This window comes from Rattus rattus, chromosome 4, assembly GCF_011064425.1.
Source record: "Rattus rattus isolate New Zealand chromosome 4, Rrattus_CSIRO_v1, whole genome shotgun sequence".
Classification (NCBI taxonomy): domain Eukaryota; kingdom Metazoa; phylum Chordata; class Mammalia; order Rodentia; family Muridae; genus Rattus; species Rattus rattus.
In genome coordinates this window covers 71744610-71757571 of record NC_046157.1, presented here as the reverse complement: position 1 = coordinate 71757571, position 12962 = coordinate 71744610, and the positions used below count along the sequence as shown (strand labels likewise).

At 40.0% G+C, this 12962-nt stretch overlaps 1 pseudogene; it reads left to right on the top strand.

Annotated features, from left to right (window-relative positions):
• The first annotated feature begins 8377 nt into the window (after window positions 1-8377).
• Window positions 8378-9070, top strand: LOC116898381 (annotated as a pseudogene).
• The last annotated feature ends 3892 nt before the right edge of the window (window positions 9071-12962 follow it).

Genomic DNA, 12962 nt, shown 5'->3' with positions numbered 1-12962 from the left:
ATTCTGAACATCTATGCTCCAAATGCAAGGGCACCCACAGTCATAAAAGAAACATTACTAAAGTTTAAACCATACATTGAATCCCACACATCATTTGTGTGAGACTTCAACACCCCACTCTCACCAATGAACAGGCTATCCAGACAGACACTAAACAGAAAAAGTAATGAAACTAACAGATGCTATGACTCAAATAGACCTGACAGAACATTATACCCAAACACAAAAGAGTATACCTTCTTCTTAGCACCTCATAGCAAGTCCAAACAGATACAAGTCCCAATAGATACAAGAAAATTGAAATAATCCCCTGTATTTTATCAAGCCATCACAGAATAAAACTGGACTTTAACAAAAACAGAAACCCTACAAACTCATGGAAAATGAACAACTCTACTCAATGACCACTTTGTCAGGGAAAAAAATCAAAGAAAGAAATTAAAGACTTTCTAGAATTCGATGAAAATGAATATGCAATATACTCAAACTTCTGGGACACGATAAAAGCAGTGCTAGGAGGAAAGTTCATAGCACTAAGCGCCTTCATAAAAAACTTGGAGAGGGAGCCCGTGGGCAGAACCCCACGAGCGAACTTGAGCCTCGGGACCAAAGGTAAGACTAACTTATCTGCTGCAAGTGACTTGCCGGGTGGAATCGGGACAACAGAGGCAGAATCCCTCTAGGACCAGGCACGTCCTGTGTTTACCGGAAGTCCCACACCCGCGGAGACGGCATCGGAGCTATTGGCGGGACTGGAGTTCCGACGGGGGCTCTTCCGATCTCCTGGTCAGGTGGGCACTCCTGAGGCTGCAGAGCGGAAGAGATCACCAACACTGCCCACCCCTGCCCACATCCCTGGCCCAAGAGGAAACTGTATAAGGCCTCTGGGCTCCCGTGGGAGAGGGCCCAGGTGAGGCAGGAGCCCTGCCTGAGACACCGCCGGAACCTGAAGGAAACAGACCGGATAAACAGTTCTCTGCACCCAAATCCCGTGGGAAGGAGAGCTAAACCTTCAGAGAGGCAGACACGCCTGCAAACCAGAAGAGACTGCTCTCTACACATTGCTGATTCCAGAGGAAAACACGGAGGCCATCTGGAACCCTGGTGCACGGAGGCTCCCGGAAGGGCGGCGAGATCTTCCTGGTGCTGCCACCTCGGAGAGCCCGTGGGCAGCACCCCTTGGCGAACTTGAGCCTCGGGACCACAGGTAAGACCAACTTTTCTGCTGCAAGTGACCTGCCTGGTGAACTCAAGACACAGGCCCACAGGAACAGCTGAAGACCTGTAGAGGGGAAAAACTACACGCACGAAAGCAGAACACTCTGTCCCCAATACTGGCAGAAAGAAAACAGTAAAACAGGTCTACAGCACTCCTGATACACAGGCTTATAGGACAATCTAGCCACTGTCAGAAATAGCAGAACAAAGTAACACTAGAGATAATCTGATGGCGAGAGGCAAGCGCAGGAACCCAAGCAACAGAAACGAAGACTACATGACATCATCGGAACCCAATTCTCCCACCAAAACAAACATGGAATATCCAAACACACCAGAAAAGCAAGATCTAGTTTCAAAATCATATTTGATCATGATGCTGGAGGACTTCAAGAAAGACGTGAAGAACTCCCTTAGAGAAACACAGGAAAACATTAATAAACAAGTAGAAGCCTACAGAGAAGAATCGCAAAAATCCCTGAAAGAATTCCAGGAAAACACAATCAAACAGTTGAAGGAATTAAAAATGGAAATAGAAGCAATCAAGAAAGAATACATGGAAATAACCCTGGATATAGAAAACCAAAGAAGAGACAAGGAGCTGTAGATACAAGCTTCACCAACAGAATACAAGAGATGGAAAAGAGAATCTCAGGAGCAGAAGATTCCATAGAAATCATTGACTCAACTGTCAAAGATAATGTAAAGTAGAAAAAGCTACTGGTCCAAAACATACAGGAAATCCAGGACTCAATGAGAAGATCAAACCTAAGGATAATAGGTATAGAAGAGAGTGAAGACTCCCAGCTCAAAGGACCAGTAAATATCTTCAACAAAATCATAGAAGAAAACTTCCCTAACCTAAAAAAAGAGATACCCATAGGCATACAAGAAGCCTACAGAACTCCAAATAGATTGGACCAGAAAAGAAACACCTCCCGTCACATAATAGTCAAAACACTAACCGCTCAAAATAAAGAAAGAATATTAAAAGCAGTAAGGGAAAAAGGTCAAGTAACATATAAAGGCAGACCTATCAGGATCACACCAGACTTCTCGCCAGAAACTATGAAGGCCAGAAGATCCTGGACTGATGTCATACAGACCCTAAGAGAACACAAATGCCAGCCCAGGCTACTGTATCCTGCAAAACTCTCAATTAACATAGATGGAGAAACCAAGATATTCCATGACAAAACCAAATTTACACAATATCTTTCTACAAATCCAGCACTACAAAGGATAATAAATGGTAAAGCCCAACATAAGGAGGCAAGCTATACCCAAGAAGAGGCAAGAAACTAATCGTCTTGGCAACAAAACAAAAGAGAGGAAAAGCACACAAAACACAACCTCACATCCAAATATGAATATAACAGGAAGCAATAATCACTATTCCTTAATATCTCTCAACATCAATGGCCTCAACTCCCCAATAAAAAGACATAGATTAACAAACTGGATACATAACGAGGACCCTGCATTCTGCTGCCTACAGGAAACACACCTCAGAGACAAAGACAGACACTACCTCAGAGTGAAAGGCTGGGAAACAACTTTCAAGCAAATGGTCAGAAGAAGCAAGCTGAGTAGCCATTCTAATATCAAATAAAATCAATTTCAACTAAAAGTCATCAAAAAAAGATAAGGAAGGACACTTTATATTCATCAAAGGAAAAATCCACCAAGATGAACTCTCAATCCTAAATATCTATGCCCCAAATACAAGGGCACCTACATACGTAAAAAGAAACCTTACTAAAGCTCAAAAAACACATTGCACCTCACACAATAATAGTGGGAGATTTCAACACCCCACTCTCATCAATGGAGAGATCATGGAAACAGAAATTAAACAGAGACGTAGACAGACTAAGAGAAGTCATGAGCCAAATGGACTTAACAGATATTTATAGAACATTCTATCCTAAAGCAAAAGGATATACCTTATTCTCAGCTCCTCATGGTACTTTCTCCAAAATTGACCATATAATTGGTCAAAAAACAGGCCTCAACAGATACAGAAAGATAGAAATAATCCCATGCGTGCTATCGGACCACCACGGCCTAAAGCTGGTCTTCAATAACAATAAGGGAAGAATGCCCACATATACGTGGAAACTGAACAATGCTCTACTCAATGATAACCTGGTCAAGGACGAAATAAAGAAAGAAATTAAAAACTTTTTAGAATTTAATGAAAATGAAGGTACAACATACCCAAACTTATGGGACACAATGAAAGCTGTGCTAAGAGGAAAACTCATAGCGCTGAGTGCCTGCAGAAAGAAACAGGAAAGAGCATATGTCAGCAGCTTGACAGCAAACCTAAAAGCTCTAGAACAAAAAGAAGCAAATACACCCAGGAGGAGTAGAAGGCAGGAAATAATCAAACTCAGAGCTGAAATCAACCAAGTAGAAACAAAAAGGACCATAGAAAGAATCAACAGAACCAAAAGTTGGTTCTTTGAGAAAATCAACAAGATAGATAAACCCCTAGCCAGACTAACGAGAGGACACAGAGAGTGTCCAAATTAACAAAAATCAGAAATGAAAAGGAGACATAACTACAGATTCAGAGGAAATTCAAAAAATCATCAGATCTTACTATAAAAAGCCTATATTCAACAAAACTTGAAAATCTACAGGAAATGGACAATTTCCTAGACAGATACCAGGTACCGAAGTTAAATCAGGAACAGATAAACCAGTTAAACAACCCCATAACTCTAAGGAAATAGAAGCAGTCATTAAAGGTCTCCCAACCAAAAAGCCCAGGTCCAGGCGGGTTTAGTGCAGAATTCTATCAGACCTTCATAGGAGACCTCATACCAATATTATCCAAACTATTCCACAAAATTGAAACAGATGGAGCACTACCGAATTCCTTCTATGAAGCCACAATTACTCTTATACCTAAACCACACAAAGACCCAACAAAGAAAGAGAACTTCAGACCAATTTCCCTTATGAACATTGACACAAAAATACTCAACAAAATTCTGGCAAACCGAATCCAAGAGCACATCAAAACAATCATCCACCATGATCAAGTAGGCTTCATCCCAGGCATGCAGGGATGGTTTAATATCGAGGAAAACCATCAACGTGATCCATTATATAAACAAACTGAAAGAACAAAACCACATGATCATTTCATTAGATGCTGAAAAGCATTTGACAAAATTCAACACCCCTTCATGATAAAAGTCCTGGAAAAGAATAGGAATACAAGGCCCATACCTAAACATAGTAAAAGCCATATACAGCAAACCAGTTGCTAACATTAAATTAAATGGAGAGAAACTTGAAGCAATCCCACTAAAATCAGGGACTAGACAAAGGCTGCCCTCTCTCCCTACTTATTCAATATAGTTCTTGAAGTTCTAGCCAGAGCAATCAGACAACAAAAAAGATCAAAGGGATACAGATCGGAAAAGAAGAAGTCAAAATATCACTATTTGCAGATGATATGATAGTATATTTAAGTGATGCCAAAAAGAGTTCCACCAGAGAACTACTAAAGCTGATAAACAACTTCAGCAAAGTGGCTGGGTATAAAATTAACTCAAATAAATCAGTAGCCTTCCTCTACACAAAAAGAGAAACAAGCGAGAAAGAAATTAGGAAACGACACCCTTCATAATAGACCCAAATAATATAAAATACCTCGGTGTGACTTTAACCAAGCAAGTAAAAGATCTGTACAATAAGAACTTCAAGACACTGAAGAAAGAAATTGAAGAAGACCTCAGAAGGTGGAAAGATCTCCCATGCTCATGGATTGGCAGGATTAATATAGTAAAAATGGCCATTTTACCAAAAGCGATCTACAGATACAATGCAATCCCCATCAAAATACCAATCCAATTCTTCAAAGAGTTAGACAGAACAATTTACAAATTCATCTGGAATAACAAAAAACCCAGGATAGCTAAAACTATCCTCAACAATAAAAGGACTTCAGGGGGAATCACTATCCCTGAACTCAAGCAGTATTACAGAGCAATAGTGATAAAAACTGCATGGTATTGGTACAGAGACAGACAGATAGACCAATGGAACAGAATTGAAGACCCAGAAATGAATCCACACACCTATGGTCACTTGATTTTTGACAAAGGAGCCAAATCCATCCAATGGAAAAAAGATAGCATTTTCAGCAAATGGTGCTGGTTCAACTGGAGGTCAACATGTAGAAGAATGCAGATCGATCCATGCTTATCACCCTGTACAAAGCTTAAGTCCAAGTGGATCAAGGACCTCCACATCAAACCAGACACACTCAAACTAATAGAAGAAAAACTAGGGAAGCATCTGGAACACATGGGCACTGGAAAAATTTCCTGAACAAAACACCAATGGCTTATGCTCTAAGATCAAGAATCGACAAATGGGATCTCATAAAACTGCAAAGCTTCTGAAAGGCAAAGGACACTGTGGTTAGGACAAAACGGCAACCAACAGATTGGGAAAAGATCTTTACCAATCCTACAACAGATAGAGGCCTTATATCCAAAATATACAAAGAACTCAAAAAGTTAGACCGCAGGGAGACAAATAACCCTATTAAAAAATGGGGTTCAGAGCTAAACAAAGAATTCACAGCTGAGGAATGCCGAATGGCTGAGAAACACCTAAAGAAATGTTCAACATCTTTAGTCATCAGGGAAATGCAAATCAAAACAACCCTGAGATTTCACCTCACACCAGTGAGAATGGCTAAGATCAAAAACTCAGGTGACAGCAAATGCTGGCGAGGATGTGGAGAAAGAGGAACACTCCTCCATTGTTGGTGGGATTGCAGACTGGTACAACCATTCTGGAAATGAGTCTGGAGGTTCCTCAGAAAATTGGACATTGAACTGCCTGAGGATCCAGCTATACCTCTCTTGGGCATATACCCAAAAGATGCCCCAACATATAAAAAAGACACGTGCTCCACTATGTTCATTGCAGCCTTATTTATAATAGCCAGAAGCTGGAAAGAACCCAGATGCCCTTCAACAGAGGAATGGATACAGAAAATGTGGTATATCTACACAATGGAATATTACTCAGCTATCAAAAACAACGAGTTTATGAAATTCGTAGGCAAATGGTTGGAACTGGAAAATATCATCCTGCGTGAACTAACCCACTAACAGAAAGACATACATGGTATGCACTCATTGATAAGTGGCTATTAGCCCAAATACCTGAATTACCCTAGATGCCTAGAACAAATGAAACTCAAGACGGATGATCAAAATGTGAATGCTTCACTCCTTCTTTAAAAGGGGAACAAGAATACCCTTGGCAGGGAAGAGAGAGGCAAAGATTAAAACAGAGACTGAAGGAACATCCATTCAGAGCCTGCCCCACATGTGGCCCATATATATACAGCCACCCAATTAGACAAGATGGATGAAGCAAAGAAGTGCAGAAGTGTAGATCGCTCCTGAGAGACACAGCCAGAATACAGCAAATACAGAGGCGAATGTCAGCAGCAAACCTCTGAACTGAGAATAGGACCCCCGTTGAAGGAATCAGAGAAAGAACTGGAAGAGCTTGAAGGGGCTCGAGACCCTATATGTACAACAATGCCAAGCCACCAGAGCTTCCAGGGACTAAGCCACTACCTAAAGACTATACATGGACTGACCCTGGACTCTGACCTCATAGGTAGCAATGAATATCCTAGTAAGAGCACCAGTGGAAGGGGAAGCCCTGGGTCCTGCTAAGAATGAACCCCAGTGAACTAGACTGTCGGGGGAGGGCAGCAATGGGGGGGGGTGGGGAGGAACACCCATAAGGAAGGGGGGGGAGGGAAGGGATGTTTGCCCGGAAACCAGGAAAGGGAATAACACTCGAAATGTATATAAGAAATATTCAAGTTAATAAAAAAAAAAAAAAAAAAAACTTGGAGAGATCTCATATTAACAACTTAACAGCACATCTGAAAGCCCTAGAACTAAAAGAAGCAAACACACCCTAGAGGAATAGATGGCAGGAAATAATTAAATTTAGGGCTGAAATCAATAAAATAGAAACAAAGAGAATGATCCGACAAATCAATGAAACTAAGAGCTGGTTCTTTGAGAAAATCAACAAAGTAAACAAACTCCTAGTCAAACTAACTAAAAGGCAGAGAAAGAATATCCAGACTAATAATATCAGAAATTAAAAGGGGGGACATAACAATAGACACTGAAGAAATCCAAAGAATTACTAATTCTTACTCCAAAAATGTGTACACCACTAAATTGGAAAATGTAAGCTAAATGGATCATTTTCTTGATAGACACCAGTTACCAAATCAAGATCAGGTAAATAAACTAAATAGACCTATATCCCCTAATGAAATAGAAGCAGTAATTTAAAGTCTTTCGACCACAGAAGACCCAGGGTCAAAACATTTTAGTGCAGAATTCTACAAGGTATTTAAAGAAGAGCTAATGTCAAAAATTCTCAAATTCTTCTACAAAACTGAAACAGGAGTATTTCCAAATTTATTTTATGAAGCCATAGTCAAGTTGATATATAAATCACACAATGGTCACCTTCATAATTTCTTGGTTGAATCTTTGTGTGGTTAAGATATGAAGGTGACTGTTGGTGTCTTATACAGTAAAAGAACTTTTGAAGGTATCACCATCCCTGATTTCCGGTTGTACTAGAGAATAATAATAATTAATAATAATAATAATAATAATAATAATAACCCATATGACACTGGCATAAAAACAGACATGTTGACCAATCAAATCAAATTGAAAAACACATGTAAATCTATACACCTAAGAACAGTTGATTTTTGACGAAGAAGCCAAACCTATGTAATGGGAAAAAGCATCTTTCACTAATAATGCTGGTCTACCTGCAGGTGTGCATGTGGAAGAACGAAAATAGATCCATATCTATGACTGTGCAAAATACTGAAGTCCCAGTGGATCAGACTTCAACATGAATACATAAATGTGACAGAAGAGACGGTGCCACAAGGACTCTTGTTCATCTATGTCCATAGCAACTTTGTTCACAGTAGCCAGAAACTGCACACAACCTAAAGTTCTCTCAACCAAAGAATGAGTAAAGAAAACGTGGTACATTTACACAATAGAGTATTATTCAACCATTAAAAACAATGACATCCTGAGATCAGATCGATCTAAGATGACGACTGTGGAACCTGGAACCAGAAACCACCCCTGCCAGTAATCCCCCTCCTGCAGAAGAAGAAAAAAGCAGAGTTTAATCAGGAGGTTGCTAACCCAGAGCACTATATTTAACACCCTCTACAGAACAGGTGGGCACTCTGGTTTTTTTGTTTTTTTGTTTGTTTGTTTGTTTGTTTTTGTTTTTTTAATGATAAAAGCAATTGGGAAACAAACCTTCAATTCATCTCTATGTTTGATATTATTGAAGACTTTTGGGCTCTATACAACTATATCCAGTTATTTAGTAATTTAACACCTTGTTGTGACTACTCACTTTTTAAGGATGGCATTGATCCTATGTGGGAATATGAGAAATACAAACAGGGAGGACAATGTCTAAAATTACATTGAACAAGCAGCAGAGAGGAAGTGACCTCGATCACATTTGGCTAGAGTCACTGCTGTGCCTTAGTGGAGAATCTTTGAATGACTACAGTGATGATGTGTATGAAGTTGTTGTTAATGTCAGAGCTAAAGACGAAAGGATAGCAATATGGACTTCTGAATGTGAAAACAGATATGCAGTCCTGCACGTAGGGAGTGTATACAAAGAAAGGGTAGGACTTCCTCCAAAGATAGTGATTGGTTATCAGTCCCATGCAGACACAGGTACGAAGAGTGGCTCTACCACTAAATATAGGTTTGTTGTTTAAGAGGACCCCTTCTGAGTATTCTCTCAGGAGACTGCATCACAGTCAAGATTGGGAGCTGAGCTAATGCCTCATCAAAGCAGACTGGACTGTACTGAAGTTGATTCCATTCACATGATGCTAAGATATAAGAGAAGCCTCATTCACCTTTGTCTTGTACTTCTGTGTTCATTCTCCTCCCCCATCCCCAATTTTTGCTAGTGTGTCCACTATCCCAATCAAAGAATTACAGTATTTGTCACAGTAGAACCAGCAGATGTGTTCCTGGCCTGCTCTGTAACAGCCGGGTAGAATTACCATGACATACACACACACTTGCCTTTCCACAGTATTTGAAAAAGAACGTGCATTCCTATCACCTTAGCAGGAAAAGATCTGGTTTTGTTCCACTCCACGCAGAAGCAGATTTTGTTGGTGTGAGAGTCTGAGTGTAGCTTTGTAGCAACCTTCGGTTTCCTGTCACAGCATTGGACTTGCTGTCTTCTTGCTGATGGCTGCTAGATTTTGATTTGTTTGCTTCCCTCCTTGATAGCATTAGTTGATTCTGATTTTAGTTTTTCATTCGTTTTGCTTTTGTTTTTTTTTTCTTCATGTAACATCAGTGAAGGGTCGAAGTATATGATGGAAAGGTGGAATAAACTTTAAATTTATGCATTCTTTGGTACCATTTTTTTTGTAACTACAAGGTTTTACTACAAATTTATGTATTTCACTCAAATCAGTGATCTATGTGTATGATCCCTAAACATAATTGCAGACTGTAAAAATATAAAACTCTACTTAACGTTCCTCACTAGAATGAGTGTGCCTGCTTTTGTATCTTTATGCTGTACTTTAACACTTCGTATTATAAGTTGTTCTGCTTTGGTACAATGGCTCAAGTAGAAAAGCAGTCCCATTCATATAAAGTCACTGTACAAAACTCTTAAATAAAATATGTATACTGAATTGTTGTAGTGGCTATTCCCGGTTGTCAACTTGACTGTATCTGGAATGAACTACAATCCAGAATTGGAAGGCTCACCTGTGATTCCGATCTTGAGGCTGGGAGATACAAGTTTGTGACCTGGGTCTTGGCATGGACCTCTTGAGGCATAGTGACTATGAAGCCCAGGAGACTAAAGCAAGGAGACTTCTGAGTTCAAGGTCATCTGGGACAAAGAAAGTTCCAGATCCAGGCGTGGTGGTACACACTTTTAATCTGGAACACACCTTCTGCTGGGGACCTACATAAGGACATTGGAAGAATGAAGAATCTCTCTCATTTTCACCTGCCTACCTGCCTTGCGGGACTGAGCCACTGCTAGATCCTTGGACTTCCATTCACAGCTGCTGCTGACCATTGTTGGGGAGTTTGACTACAGACTATAAGTCATCAACAAATTCCCTTACTGTATAGAGACTACCTATAAGGTCTGTGTCTCTAGGGAAACCTGATTAACACAATTGTCTTTAAAAAAAAATCATGAAATTTGCCAACAAATGGATGAAACTAGAAAACATCATTCTGAGTGAGGTTACCCAACACCCAGAAAGACAAACATGGTATGTACTCACTTATAAGTATATCTTAGTCATAAAGTACAGGATACACACTGCAAAACACAGACCCAAAGAAACTAAATAGCAAGGACAGGTGGAAAAGGAAATAGATTAGACATGGGGCTTGTGAGGGTACAGGGAGGATATTGAGTTGGGAAGGGGTTGTGGATGGGAACAAGAGGGATGAGGTGATCCAGGGGATAGAGGAAGAGAGTATTGGGAAAGACAACCCATCTGTGGGATGAGCTAGAAATCTAGGACAACAAAAATCCCCAGGAACATATTAGGGTGACCTTCACCAAGACTCCTATCATATGGAGCCTAATCTGGCTGTCTCCTATAACTTCCGTTGGAGGTATTAGAAGACCAATCCAGGCATACAACCTCAGACCCACAATGTGTCCTGCCTACAACACTCGCAGGGGTAAAGATGGAAGGAAGGGCCAACCAATGATTGGCCCAGCATGAAACCAATGACGTGAGAGGGAGCCCACCGCGGATACTATTAATGATATTCTGATATACTTACAGACAGGAGTTTAGTGTAACTGTCATCAGTGAGGTATTACCGAGTAATTGATGGACACAGATACAAAGACCTACAGCGAAATCGTAAGAGGAGCTTGGGAAATCCTGTGGAAGATGGAGAGGAAGAATTGAGGGAGCCAGAGAGGTCAAGACACCACAAGGAAACCTACAGAATAAACTACCCTGGACTGATAGAGACTAAACTGCCAGCTAGAGAGGCTGCATGGGATGGATCTAGACCCTCTGCACATATGCAGTCGTTGTGCAGCTGGGTCTTCACGTGGAACTCCTCAAACAGGAGCAACAGCTGTCTAACTAATCTGCTTGACTTCGGATCCCTTTCCCCTAACCGGGCTGCCTCGTCTAGCCTCAGTAGAAGATGTGCCTGGTCTTACTGCACCTTGATGTGCCGAGACTAGATGATATTCATGGGAGGGCTCCCCTCTTCTGAGAAGGGGAGAAGGAGAAACTGGCTGGAGAAGAGGAAGGGAAGAAGTAAATGGTATATAAAGCCAATCAATAGCTAATCAAAATAAAAATAAAAGAAAACAAATGAAGAAGAAAAGACTACAGTCTCAAGCACTGGAACCTCTTCCCCAGCACATTGCAAATACGAAAGAGAGAAACAGATGCATGCTACATGTCAGCGATACTGTGTCAGTGCTTCTGAAGATCTCCAGTGAGTAGAACAAAGATCAACATGGCTTTTCATGTAACTTCTTACCTTCTCTGGGATGATGAACATCTTGAAATCAGAAGAATACTCCAAAGACCAGAGATGCATCTTGTGGATGCTGCGTGAGAAATAGCCATATGTATGCATATGTATGTATATGTGTATATGTATGTATATATGTACATACATATATATATATGTATACATATACGTGTATGCATATGTATGTATATGTGTATATGTATGTATATATGTACCCACGTTGTGGAATTGAGTAATGTTTTGCATTAATGTTTCACATTTTTGCTATTCTGAACTATTTAATAGGGAGGGGAAAGTAAAATAGTTGTAGTAATTTTTAAATGTTGGGGAAACTGAAAATAAAATAATGATGTAAAGTAATTATTTTTATACTTATTTTAAAATGCAGAAATGTATATAATTGTTAAGATACGTAGGCAAGTCTATGTTTGAATACAGGATAGTTCTGATTTTAATTCTGGAACTTCTTCAGTTCTGGAATTACAAGTGTGTCCCATCACACCAGCTTTAAACTTTGCTATCATTAGATAATAGTACATACAGCTGAGATTTCTTGATTGTGTGTCAATGCTTGCACACTGAAATGATCACTATAAAATGTGTTTTATACACATTCATATATTTTATCATTATAATGCATCGGAACTGACAATGGCACTAACACCTGAATTCACAAACAAGGCCATTGATACAAGGTCTGAGAGCGGGAGCGATGGCACGATAATTAAGGTCTAGTGTTTTGCTTACTGAGGACAGATTTCAATTCCCAGTGCCCACATGGTAGCTTGCAAACTTCTGTAACTCCAGTTGTGTGGAATCTGAAATTTCCTTCCAACTTCCAAGGTAGCAGGCACTTCTTCAGTGCTCATATACACACACAGGCAAACATTCATACACATAAAAATAAAATAAGTCTAAAAAAATTAAATGCAAAGTCTGATTGCAAAACTTCTGTCCATACTATTTTAAGAATATTGTCTTTGGAAACAAAGAAGCCAAACAAAGAAATCCCTGACTTAGGAATCTCATCCTTCCATTTAGTAAAAGTAGCAGCTAAGTTTGATGGGTGCTGAAGTTCTGTAAGTATTGATTTCTTCATTGCTAAAC